The 12,657-nt window shown below is 42.2% G+C and overlaps 1 protein-coding gene across 2 annotated transcripts in view; it reads left to right on the plus strand.

Moving 5' to 3' along the window:
- The first annotated feature begins 1,087 nt into the window (after positions 1–1,087).
- Positions 1,088–12,657, plus strand: part of dek (DEK proto-oncogene) — a 35,932-nt gene continuing 24,362 nt past the window's right edge. Inside the window, exon 1 of one of the 2 annotated variants that reach the window (XM_072283573.1) lies at positions 1,088–1,197. The gene's annotated coding sequence lies outside the window, so the exon portion shown is untranslated. Of the gene's footprint in view, positions 1,198–7,179; positions 7,302–12,657 lie in introns of those variants that run through there. The other variant, XM_072283574.1, reaches the window with a different exon arrangement.

The raw sequence follows: 12,657 nt of genomic DNA on the forward strand, positions 1-12,657 counted from the left end.
TATGATCATCAGGCTCCTTACCCAGTGTGGATAACTTCACTCACCACAACTCTGAACTGATCCCGCAACCCTGAACAGATCCCACAGACTATACTCACTTCCAAGGACTCTACAACTCATGAATCTACAATATATGTTCCCAGTATTATTCATTTTTGGTTTGCACATTTGTTGTCTTTTATACATAGGTTGTTTCAGTCTTAGTTTATGTATAGTTTTTCATAAATTCTACTGAAATTCGTTTTTTTTCTTGAAAATGTCTGCAAGAAAATAAATCTCAAGGTAGTATATGGTAACATACACATACTTTGACAAGAAATTTACTTTTACTTTAATTCTACAACTCAATTTTCAGTATTATTTATTTTAACTTTGCACAATTTGCATTGGTTGCTTATCAGTCTTTTTATCTGTAGACTTTTTTTCATAAATTCTATTGTATTTCTTTATTTTTCCTATAAATGCCTGTAAGAAAATGAAGTATGCGGTAGTTTGCGGTTACATATAGGTACTTTATAAATAAATTTACTTTGGCTTTTGACATCTTGCACTAACATAAACTTGTCTTGATAAGTCTTTTTGTGCATTAAGGTCTTGTTTTTGCAAAGTATTTTTCACGTATAATTTCGAATCTGTATGTACTTGTGTGCCAGTGATGCTGCTGCAGCAAGTTTTTCACAGTACCTTACTTGTGCACTTGACAATACCAACTGAGGGAGAAATAGATAGATAGTTCAGCGATGACTTTTCATTCAAATCGCAAATATCTGAAATACACAGAAGTAGAAAATAATATAAATAGCGTATGTGGAGAGAGTCGCCGTCTCCGGTTGAACACCCCACCTTCTGATACAAACCTCCACTTTTCTTCCCACAGAGCTGCTGAGTATATGCAGTATTTTCTGTTGCGCAAATAAAGTGCTGTAACTTTGGAAAGATATATTAATTTCGAATAGCTGTGACCCAGAAGGTGGCCGTTCAGCCCATTGAGTTGATGCCAGCGTGCGCTCGCGCCTAGTTGCTAAGAGCACCTCGGCACACCGCCTCCTTCCCTGCTTCGATTGGCTGCCGTTTTGCCGCGTGCGCCACAACTGCCATTTTGAATCGAGCTGCTGGTGGCGCGCTCTTTCGCTGCCTGCTACCCCGGAGGGAAAGCGTTTGGTGGTTGCGGGTCCGCTTCGGTCCTGCGGAGCGCAGGTAAGGCCCACTCCCTCTTGTGTGTGTTATCTGGCTCCCGTTCTTCGCCATGCTGTGGAAGGTGGCGCGAAGGGGCCGGGCGGGGGGCGGGGTGAAGTCCTGCTGAGAGCGAGAAGGAGTATGAGCGCCGCGGCCTTCTGCAGCCGGAACAGGCCGTTGCGAGCAGATCTCCTCCCGCTCTGGCAACGGGACCGGGCCGGCCCCTTTCTGAGGACGGATTCGTAGTGTGGACGCCGAGGTCGGGAAAGGGGATGATTCGTACTCCCTCGCAGGGAGGCGGATCAAGTATGTTTTTTATAGTCGTGGCTTGCCGCGCCATTCGCCGGGTTGTGTTCACAGTTACTTCCTCCTGCATCACTTGAGTACAGGACATCTTTCAAGGCCGTCGTGAATTGTTATAACACTGATTAAAAACGCAACGATTCAGCCCCCCGAGACTGTGTCTCCATGCGTCAGGATCACGGCTGATCTAGCTTTGCTCCAATTTCGTGCATTATCCTTAATAGCCCATAGTGTGTTGCCTTTATTTTGAATGGACTCCGTGACTGGTCCTCCGCAGACTACCGGAGATGAGAATTCCAACGATCCTTCGTGGTTTAAGGACGGGTGATGCTACCGCCGAAGTCCAGTACGTCCCTTTTCCGTTCTGATACTGTCTTAAAACATCTTTGCTAGGCGAAGTGGCGACCGTGCGATTACCTTACTTTCCAAACTTTGGAATGTAGCCTCGTCAAAATCCAGTTTATTATCACTGACATATGTCGTGAAATTTGTTGTTTTGCAGTACAGTGCAATACATAATAAGTTGCTATCAGAAATAGAAAAATAACAGATGGTGAGGTAGTGTCCATGGGTTCATGCACAGTTCTGGGATCTGATTGAGGGGAAGAAACTGTTCCTGAAATGTTGAATGTGTGTCTCCAGGGTCATGTATCTCCTTCCTAATGGTAAGAAGGTGTGCCCTGGATGCTGACGTTCATTAATGATGAACGCCACCTTCTTGGAGCCGATGCATTTAGAAGATGTCTTTGGTGGGGAGGCTAATACACGTAATGGAACTGAGTGTTGGCAATCCTGTGCGGCTTTTGCTGTGCATCAGTGCCTCCGTACTAGATGGTGATACAACCTCTCAGAATGTTCTTCATGATACATTTGTAGAAATTTGCTCAGAGTTTTTGGTAACATACCAAATCTGCTCAAGCTCTTAATGAAATATAGCTACTGGTATGCCTTCAATATGTAGTTGCATCAATATGTTGAGCCCAAGATAGATCTTCAGAGATGTTAACATCCAGCAACTTGGGGCTGCCCATCCTTTCCACTCATTGAAGACTGATGTGTGTTCTCCCTATTTCCCCTTCCTGAAGTCCACAATCAATTCCTTGGTCTTACTGACATTAAGTGCAAGATTGTTGTTGCGACACCACTCAACCATTTAATCATTCTCACTCTTGTATGTCTCCTTGTCACCAGCTGCAAGTTTGCCAACAGCAGTTGTGCATTGGCAAATTCATAGTTGTTGTTTGAGTTGTGCCTAGCCACAAAGGCTTGAGCTTAGGGAGAGTAGGCTAAGCACATGTCCTTGAGGTTGGCCTATGTTCATTGTCAGTTTGGAGGAAATCTCTCTTTCAAGCTGCTGCTGTTTCTCTGTGCAAAGTAGTGCATTTTTTTCTTGCTCTTCTGTTTCCTGCCATTATAAGTTTCTTGTGGAATGACGTCTTTGAGTCTGGTACTACATTACAAGAAGCACCAGATATAAGATTAAAGCTTTTTCCTGAAGGAAGAGTGGAAATTTAAATATTTACAAAATGTAGTTCATCTTATCCTATCAATGTTCTGATTGTTGCTGATTTTTAAAATAGTAATTGGCATTCTGTGATCATGCCAGCATTTGGAAAAAAAAATTCCAGAACTGTCATGATTGAACTATCGTATAGTATCTTAAGCTCCTTGATAGCACAGTAAATGGGAGCATATTTATTTTCATTCAGAAAAAGGAACATGTAAATCTTGACAGTTAGAATGAATATTGAGATTTTTTCAGTCTCCTTTGGGCAAATGGTTGTTTTTTATGATCATTGTTCCATTCAGTAATGCTTGCTTCCACTTCATGTGAATTTTCATTTTATGAATGTTATTCAAGCAAAGAAACTTAATGCTGTGAGGAGTATGTGAGGAAAGTGTTATCTGACAAGGCCACAAAGATTTGTAAATTCAGTTTCAGAAGTTCTATAATTTTGCCACAATATCACATGCTAGTTTTAAATTGGTGAGTGGGGCTGTTGAAATATTTGGCAGTTTCTGGTCCATCTGAGATATTATTAATCATGTTCTTGGCAAGGTTGTTTTTAAATAGAGAGCTGATAATGTTAACATTTCTGGCTGAGTGTAGGTAATATGTGTGTTCTTTAGCTTAGCTTGTAAGATTAGGTGGAACACACTGCTGGTAACAGGAGTGCAAAGCAACAAAGGATCCATAGTGTGTTGTACAGCAGCACTAACCACTTGTTCCATTATGTCATTAATGTAGACTGATGATTTGAAGTAAATCATTATGATAGGATCTTCTGTAATGGAATATGTTCTGAAGAACTTGAATTCATTAAGTTTGAACTGTAGCTACTGCTATAGGACCTTTGGCAGACAACGTGTGTAGGTGCAAAGTTCCACAAGCAGCAATGAAGCATTTACTAATTTTTTCCTGGAGGCATAACTAGTGAGCAAAGTGCAGGAGAACTCTCCAGCTTTGCTGTTTTGTTTTTGCATCCATGTGCAAAGCAGACTGAAATGTAGTTTTAATGGTCAAAGGCCACATTTCAGCATCATTCCTTCTGTTAATAATCTGGAGCCATTGCCTGTGGTTTGTCCTTAGTCCTTGAGTGGGTTTTAAACCCACAACTTTGAATGCTAAAGTGTTGCCACTGGTTATACTCAGCAGCCTTGACTCCAATTTGGGTTTATTGATAAATACCAGGTGATTAGACTGGATGCTAACAAAGTAGCAACGCAAATCAGTAGTACAGTTGGCTGGCAAGCTTTGAAAATGTACATGATTAGAATAAATCTTTACTGAATGTATGTTCTGCCTGACTTTGGTAGTTAATTAGTAAATGTTCATTTCTCAAAGGCAAATGAAATAAACAGCATCTGATGAGAACAAAACTGGATTAACATGAGAACAAAACTTAAAATGTTTTATTTCTAAATTGTAGAAATGGCTGAGGGTAGAGAGAGGAAATAGAATATCAGTGGTAGCAATCAGGAGAGGATGAATACAAGTTGTGGAGTGCAGGCTGAGAGTATATGGTGAATGTGAAATAATCCCATATTGATTTGCCTGGAAGAGAAGTAAATAAGAAAATGTAAAATTTAAATAGTGCATTAATGAAGACAAAGGTGAGTGAAAAATACTGCAACTGAGATCCAAAACTTTTCCGTTCTGTTGTTTCTCTGGCTCTGTCATGTTTCCCTGATGACACCAGTTCTTCATAATTACCTCCTTTAACTGTATTTGCCTTCTAATGTATTTAATAAGGCTGTCACCACAACTACCATTTACTGCATTGGAATGCTAATGGGACAGGAGAATCAGAATGTTTTAATATCACTGGCATATGTTGTGAAATAAGATGTGCATTAATTTTAATAATTGTGCAAAAAGAGCAAAAGGGGGGAAACAATGATGGCTCATTGTCCATTCAGAAATCTGATGGTGGACAGGAACAAGCTGTACCTTAAAATGTTGAGTGTGTGTCTTTAGGCTCTGATAGCATTGAGAAGAGGGTATGTCCTGGGTGATGGATGCTGTCTCTTTTTGAAGATGTTCTCAATGTTGGGGAGGTTAGTGCCCATGATGGAGCTGGCTGAGATTGAAACTTTCTGCAGCTTTTTTTTCGAACCAGAGCAGTGGCCCCTGCATACCAGACAATAATGCAACCAGTTAGAATGTTCTGCACTGTACTGGTGTCATACAATTCTCCTCAAAATCCTAATGAAAAATGCTCGCATTCTTTGTAATTGCATATGTTGGGCCCAGGATAGACCTTAAGAGGTGTTAACACCCAAGAACTTGAAACTCCTTGCCCTTTTCACTACTGATCCCTTGATGATTGGTGTCCTGTTCCTTTGATTTTCCCCTTCCTGAATTCCTCTATCAGTCCCTTGGTCTTACTATCTTTGAGTGCAGGGTTGTTGTTGCAATATCACTCAACGAGCTGATCTAACTCAAGCCTCCTCATCACTATCTGAAATTCTGCCGGCAATAGTTGTGTCAGTAGCAAACTTGTACATTGTATTTGAGCTATGCCTATTTGTATAGCCGTGTGTAGACAGAGTAGATGAGTGGGTTAAGCACACATCCTTGAAGTGCACCAGTGAGGAGGAGATGTTATTTCCAATCTGCACTGACTGTGGTTTCCCAGTGAGGAAGTCAAGGATTCCATTGCAGAGAGACGTACAGAGCCCCAGGTTTTGCAGCTTGTTGATTAGTACTCAAGGGTATGATGGTATTGAATGCTGAGCTGTAATCAATAAACAGCAGCCTGGCATGAGTATTGCTATTGTCTAGGTGATCCAAGGCTGAGTGGAAAGCAAGTGAAATTGCATCTGCTGTAAACTTATTGTGGCATTTAGGCATGTTACAGTACGTCCAGGTTCTTGCTTAGTCAGGATTGACTTTGGCCATGACAACTTTTCAAAGCACTTCACAGATTGTGAGTGCAGCTGGGCAATAATCATTGAGGCAACTCACCCTGTTCTTCTTGGGCACTGGTATAATTGTCACTCTTTTGAAACAGATGGAAACCTCTGATTACAGTAGTGAGTTAGTGAAGATGTCCTTGAACACTCCTGGCAGTTGGTTGGCACAGGTTTTCGGAGCAGTACCAGGTACTCCATCAGGGCTTGACGCCTTGTGAGTGTTGGCCCTCTTGAAAGATGTTCTGACATCGGCCTCCAAGACAGCACAGTGTCACCAGATGCTGCAGGGATTTGCACAGGTGTAATTACACCCTATCCTCGTTATTTGCATCTTCAGACTGTGCAGATTCACAGTTATGCAAGGAGCACTGCCTTCCCGCCAATACAAGTCACGTGCGCACACCTCACAGTCTCACTGTTGGGATGAGAAGCACCGCTTTCCCGCCAATACACGTCGGGTGCGCGCGCCTCTCAATCTCTCTTCCTCCCCCCCCCCCCCCCCCCCCCACTCTAGCATTGGTTTTGGCAAGGTGTGGATGCACGAAGGTCTCGGCCCGAAACGTCGACTGCATCTCTTCCTATAGATGCTGCCTGGCCTGCTGCGTTCACCAGCAACTTTGATGTGTGTATCTTAAACTTTTGTTGGTTTTACCTATGGTGCAGTGATTTTGCGTTTGAAATATTTAACTATGCCTCCTAAGCGTCCGATGTCATGTCCTGGGCTGTCAGCCAAGCGGCAGAGAACCACTTCAACACTTGGAAAAAAGTTGGAAATTATAAACAGCGCGGCATCAGCTGAAGGTAATACAGCTCTGGGACGCTACTGTCGGGAACAGAATCTTGCCTTTAAAGTTCTTTTGTTGCTTGACAATGCACCAGCCCATCCTAAACATTTGGACAGCATTCATCCTGACATAACAGTGCGTTTCCCGCCGCCTAACACAACATCACTGATTCAACCACTCGACCAAGGTGTAATCCACATTCAAGGCATACATATTTTTTTTATGGTGAACTATCTCTCAGATATGCAAGCAACAGATGATTTTGAAAATCCCGGGAGTTTACCAACGGTGAGGGAATGGTGGAAGTCGGAACACTTAGCACAAATGGCAATGGACATGGACCCAAGTTTAGAACGGAGTCTGCATTTCAGTCGTTTCCTGCCGTCAACCCTTCCCTGCAAGCAAATTAAACAAAATGCTGCCAAGCAAACAATCCTCACCATTTTATGCAAATTGCTGTAATCTTCTGCCGGCAGTTCTAAGAGTTCTGTGAGTCTTCCTTCACCCCTTGCTGTGCTTGATATTATCCTGACGACCACAACCATCCACCTTATCTGTGTAAAGCTGCCCGACACCACAAGAACCACTCATCTCCCGGAGCGAACACACCTGTCACTGTTGGTGAGTACTGTACACTAGAGGATGTTAACTTTCTATGATTTATTACATTGAATATTACCTTAAATTGATTAAATATAATGTAAATGTTGTCTTGTAGTACTGCTTTTGTGTTGTATTGGTATAAAAATGTGAATAATTTACAGATAAAACACATTTAGAAAGCCCTCTGGAATCAACGTTCCCTCTAATTTTTAGTAGTCAGTGTGCGCAAAAATCTTACGTTGTGCACATTTTTTTTTCTGACAAAAGTATGTGCGCACTGAATGCACACATGGCACAGTTTATGTAGGTTTACCAAATATTTGACATGAAACTGCACAGAATAACAACAAAATACATACATATTTAAGTCACTCAGTTATTTTTTCTCTCTCCTGTCTTTGGCATTTACCCATTCTTTGTAAACTCTATCTAGACTAACGGAACTTCAATCCAATTGATAGCTTTTGATTCTTATTAACATATCCAAATGACGTTCACTTAAATGGTTTTTCAGCTTATTTTTGAGTTGATCCATTAGGCTAAAACCTCGCTCACAGTCTGCACTAGACGCAAGAAAGGTTCCCCCAATGTCCATCAACTGTGCAAGGTCACGAAACTGTTCACTTGAAGTACAAATGGCACCATTTGAGCAAAGTTTGAAATCAGTTTGGATTTAATTTTTTCTTGCACGGAAAATTTGAAATCATTAAACTAACTATTACAGTATTTTCGGCTAGAAAATCATGATATTTTAGACATAAGGCATTAACTTGTTCATTGCCATATGTGAAGTCGCAATCTGCAATTGCGGAGAAATCAAAAGCTGACCATTCTTGTGCCTCATCTTCAGGAAACCTTTCTTCTAAATGAACACAAAGACTACAGGTTTCCCCCGCCATCCGAAGATAGAGCGTTCCTATGAAACGGTTCATAAGCCGAAATGTCGTAAAGCGAAGAAGCAATTACCATTTATTTATATGGGAAAATTTTGTGAGCGTCCGCAGACCCAAAAATATCCTACCAAATCATGCCAAACAACACATAAAACCTAAAATAACAGTAACATATAGTAAAAGCAGGAATGATATGATAAATACACAGCCTATATAAAGTAGAAATACTTTTCCGCAATCATTACTGCACTGCTCTCCGTAGCGAAAATCACACGCAAGCGCTCTTGGCAGAAAGACGCGCAAGCGCTCTCCAGTAACCTTTAAGCCATGAAGCTGCCAAATCATACCAAATACACAGCCTATATAAAGTAGAAATAATGTATGTGCAGTGTAGTATCACTTACCGGAATCGGGAAGACAGCGCCGAGCACACTGATGGTGTGTTAGGCTGAGTGGTCGGAGTTTGGGTGGTGCAGTGGCCCCCCACCCTCCAGACCGCTGGGCGATACATTGCCGCCAAGAACGCAGGCATCCAGCAGTAGTCAGGAGGTACACAGCACATCTTTAAGAAAAAAGCCGAAACAAACATGTATTTTTATTTTGGCTTTTTTCTTAAAGATGTCCTGTGTGCCTCCCGGCTAGCTTTGCATTCTCCGCAAACCGGTATCTGTCTGTGGCCTGGGGGTTGGGGTGGTGGGACACTAGGTTGTCATCTCGTCACCTGTTTCCATTACAGCGGGCAACTCTTCTTCTATCTCTGCCCGCCTCGATGTCGAAGGTCGAGGTTCGTCGTCTGATATGGAAGGCTTGCTTGACTGCTGAGCCTGGCGCATTTTTCTATCGTACAGTTCTTTAATAAGGACTCAAACCACCCTGCAAATATCCCCTAAACTGATGTACCCTTTCAAAATTAAAGTCGTTCTTCATCATTACTCATTCAGTTTCGATTGTTATCCTTTTTTCTTCCAGTTGCATCAGCTCTTCATCTGTCAGTTCTTGGTGATGGGATGCCAAAACCTCTTCAACATCATCTTCGTCAGCTTCCACAAGCCAAACTCATGTTGTCCTTACTTCATTCACCACGATCAGAACGCTTAATTATGTCTAGTTTTACCGTAAGTGAACACCCTTACGAGCTCTTTCAGGCTTTTCCAATACCATAGAACTCATCTTGCAAACGGCTGCTCACAGGCACGTGTTAAAGCAAAGCAGTTCCGAATCCGAGGGAGAGCGGCTGCTCGGGGCACGCTGCCTTTTATCGCGCACTGATTTTTTTTATTGCGCGCTGAATTTTTTTTTCATAACAGTGAAAACACCTTCTGAAAGCGAAAACAGTACTAATGTAGGTCTTTCATAACAGTGAGGTTTCGTAAAGCGAACGTTGGGAAAGCGGGGGACACTTGTATTTATAGAAGTCAACAGCAAACTTGTACCTACTTTGACATTTCCTTCACATTGTTGGCTCAGCAAAACTTTAACTTTGTCATTGCACAAAACATTGTCTCCCAGATACTGCTTTCTTGTTAATTTTGCCTTGCACAAAATAAAGTGAATCAATCGGTGTCGGGCCACTCTTTTGCAGAATCTTGCACAGTGCAGCTAGTTCATCAAAGGCATCACTTAAAAACTGTAAAACTACTTTGTATGTGATGTTTATCAATTTCTTGTGACAGTATTTAGCCACAAGGTCATTTGACTGATGATTTTTTTCAATAAAAACTTAGTAAGCTATCTACAGGATTTGAAACAGATCTCTGTAAACTTTATGATATGAACACTGTCCACCAAAGATGTCTGCCGCCGTGATGCACCTGTACAAACCAGGACAGGAAAGGTGAGATGACGTAAATTAGTGACGTGCATTGTGGTATTTGAAAAACCGACTAACTAGTTAACAGAAACATTTAGCTAAAAGATTATGTTCAGTAAGTATAATTATTAATTACTACATTATTTTAGGTAACTAACCTTTTGTTACATTAATTTCCTTTGTGCGCTGGTTGAAAAACGTGTGTGCGCACGCACACAGTTTAGAGGAAACAGTCTGGAACGCATCCATATTTTCTCCATTTAAATAATTATTCACATTATGCGTCAACTTTGAGGAATGTATCCCTCGCATATAACGAGGATAGGGTGTATATTCTCCCTTTCAAAGCGTACGTAAAAAGTGCTCACTCATCTGGGGATGAACCATAACAGCCATTCATGATATTAGGTTTTGCTTTGTAGGAAGAAATGGCCTGCAAACCCTGCCAGAGCTGACATGCATCCGATTCTGTCTCTAGCTTCAATTGGAATTTTTTCTCACTCTTAAAATGTGTTCCATCAGTTGTATCTGGAATTCTTGTAGAGTTGTGGTTCACTGTCTTGAATGCCACAGATGTATTCCTCAGCACACTACGAATCTCTTGGTTTATCCATGGCTTTTGGTTTGGGTGCGCCCAGTATGTTCTCAAAGGCACACACTCATCCACGCAGGTTTTGATGGAGTTGGTTACACCTGTTGCATTTTCATTTAGAGTCAAAGATTAATCTCTAAATATTCTGCAGCTTACCTACTCAAACCAGTCCTGTAAGAGTTCCTTTGCCTCCCTTGACCAAACCCTCTTGGTCCTCACCACTGATGCTGTAGTCCAGGGGTCTCCAACCTTTTTTTGCACCGCGGACCGGTTTAATATTGACAATATTCTTGCGGACCGGCCGACGGGGCGGGGGGGGAAGTAATTACGACCGGAATATTGGTGATAAGTCAACTGTAAGTCACTTATAAGTGGCTAATAAACTCAATTTCTTTTCTAAAAGGGTTTATCTAACGAATTTAATATTAAACACACCGCATATTTTCCTTGTAACACTTGCTTTGCCAAGTGGCATGATCTCGGGGTGATAACCCCCCTGCCCGGCCAAACCTTAGCACTGTGGTTTGGGTGGATGCTGCATGTTGTGTCCCGTTTGTAACATCAGTACCCTGAAATAACATTCAGTCCACAATGTGCAGTTAAGCGATTAAGATTTTATATTTAAATATGGGTTTAGTAGAGAAATAGAAGAAAGGGAAAACAAATAAAAGGCACTAATAATCTCATTAAAAAAATGTCCAGTGCACAATGTTGGAGCTCAGGGATTTCCTTTCACTGATCCTCTTTCTCTTATCATCGACCCCTGGGCTCCCGCCCCAAGCCCAGGCCCAGCAGGTCCAGCAACCGTCTCCTCAAGCCACCTCTTTTCTCTTCATCCTCTTCACACCTTCTACCTGAAGCCCAGACAACTAACAGCTTTCACACAGACAGAAAGAATAACATCTATCCCAATTGGTTAACAAATGAATACAAGTCCCGTTATCACTAACTGCTATAGAGAACCACTATCTCTGGCTCCTCCAGTGCCTGCTTGACATTTGGCAGGGATGGAATGTACAGTGCCTTCAGGATGGTGGTGGTATACTGTTTCAACAGTTAACAGTACAGAGAAGCCTTTTTATTCCCCTTAGCAGTAACCCTTACATCCTCATATGAGTATATAAAATCATTGCAACACACCAATATCGCTGAATCAGTGGAAGCTCTGGGCTTGTTTCCCTGCAACAAGACAGTCCCATTGAGGGGTGATGGGAGACAACGACACTCGAAGGGGGATCCTTATGTCCGGTCTATTCCACTTCGCGGAGATATGACGTTGGAAATGGAAGCAACGTTTTCAGTGCTTTCGTGGCTATCTCAGGATATTCAGCCTTGACTTTGATGCAGAATGCGGGCAGAGATGTTATGTCAAACATACTTTTCGCCAGCCGTCATTTGCAAGCTCAAGGAGTTGGTTGTCTTCCTGTGCTGACATGGATGACACATGCGTAATGACCTCGTGTGCGTTCAACTTCAACAGTGGGTGTGACCGTGAATGAGGAAAGGTGTAGCTGACTCATACAGGGTTACCAGATTGGCTTTCCAATTCCAGAAATTTGTTTTTTTTCCCCAATGTGGCCGGCGGCAGAAAATTCATTTGGCTTTTTCCTGGCTTTTTATGTGCTAAAATTATCTGCACGAAAATTACATACCATCCTTTTTCTAAAACATTTTCCTTTAAGAAAAATGTTTTTTGGTCAGTTACGTTTGGCAATATTTCGCTGCCAAGAGTCTGGGCAAGAAGGTGCCAACTGGCAAGTCGACAACACGGTCATGTCGCCAAATCGTATCGTTTCCTCGCGGCCCGGTGGTTGGGGACCACTGCTGTAGTCCTTAGTTTCCGTTTGCTGGGAGTACAGCTAGGTGAAAGGACATAACAAATTGCAGGCATGAGATGGCACATTAGGTGTTCTTATGGTGGTGCAACAGTGGTCAAGTATGTTGGCTCCTGGGGTTCCACAGGTGATAGATTTGTGGTAGTTGGACGGAGACTTCTTTAAGCTGGCCTGGTTGAAATCTCTTGCAATAGTGCATCAGGGTGCACTGTTTCGTGATTGCTGATCACTGTGCTCAGCTCCT

This window comes from Mobula birostris, chromosome 19 (genome assembly GCF_030028105.1).
Source record: "Mobula birostris isolate sMobBir1 chromosome 19, sMobBir1.hap1, whole genome shotgun sequence".
NCBI lineage: Eukaryota > Metazoa > Chordata > Chondrichthyes > Myliobatiformes > Myliobatidae > Mobula > Mobula birostris.